Source organism: Aptenodytes forsteri, unplaced genomic scaffold (genome assembly GCF_000699145.1).
Source record: "Aptenodytes forsteri isolate BGI_AS27 unplaced genomic scaffold, ASM69914v1 Scaffold640, whole genome shotgun sequence".
Taxonomy (NCBI): Eukaryota; Metazoa; Chordata; class Aves; order Sphenisciformes; family Spheniscidae; genus Aptenodytes; species Aptenodytes forsteri.
This window is the reverse complement of record NW_008794887.1, coordinates 129,969-130,770: the sequence shown is the minus strand read 5'-3', so window position 1 is coordinate 130,770 and position 802 is coordinate 129,969.

The following is an 802-nucleotide window of genomic DNA, read 5'->3' as shown; positions in this document are numbered from 1 at the left end:
TGGGCTCAGCACCATCCCTGGCACCAGCCAGGGCTTTTATAAGCTGGGGAGGGGGGTGCCCACCCACAGGAAACACAGCTGAGACCCTCCCACCTCATCACACAGGTGGTGGGACCACCTGGGCACAGGGCTGGAGGGGCCGGTTGCCCTGATACCCGGCGTGCGCTCCGTGCCATGCCCACGCACCATGCCCCCACACGTCACACACATTTGGCTCCACCGACGGTGACTCACCGCGGCCGGGCGCAGCGTGACTCATGCAGCCAGAAAAGAGCCCCAGTGCCCACGGCAGGTGGCACACGGCACCCCACGGGGACGGCACCACAGGCACCCTGGCAGCACTTGGGGGGGGACACACACACACCATCCGCACCCCCTCTGCCCGGACACGTGGCAGTGCTGAAGCTCCTCCGGCCGGCGCAGAAAAAAAGACCTGGTGGCACCAACACCGCGGCGGCAGCAGCGTTTAATTTAGGATCTCGGGCTGGAGCATCCCGGGAGCGGGGCTGGGCGCTGCCCGGGCACGGTGGGTTATTGCTTGGGTGAGCCGAGCGTGCAGCAGCCGGGCAGGGCACGTGCGTGTGGGGCTGCACACGCGTGTGTTAGTGCACAGATACAGGCGTGTATGGCTCTGGAGTGTGCGCGTGGAGCTGCACCTGCGCGTGCACGGGCAGAGGTGTGCGCCTTGGTGTACGCAGGGGGATTTGCGCACCCCTGCTGCCGTGCACACTCCCCCCCCCCCCCTTGGCCCCCCCCGCCCCCCCCCCCCGCCGGGCCCCCGCGGGGGGGCGGGGGGGGCCGG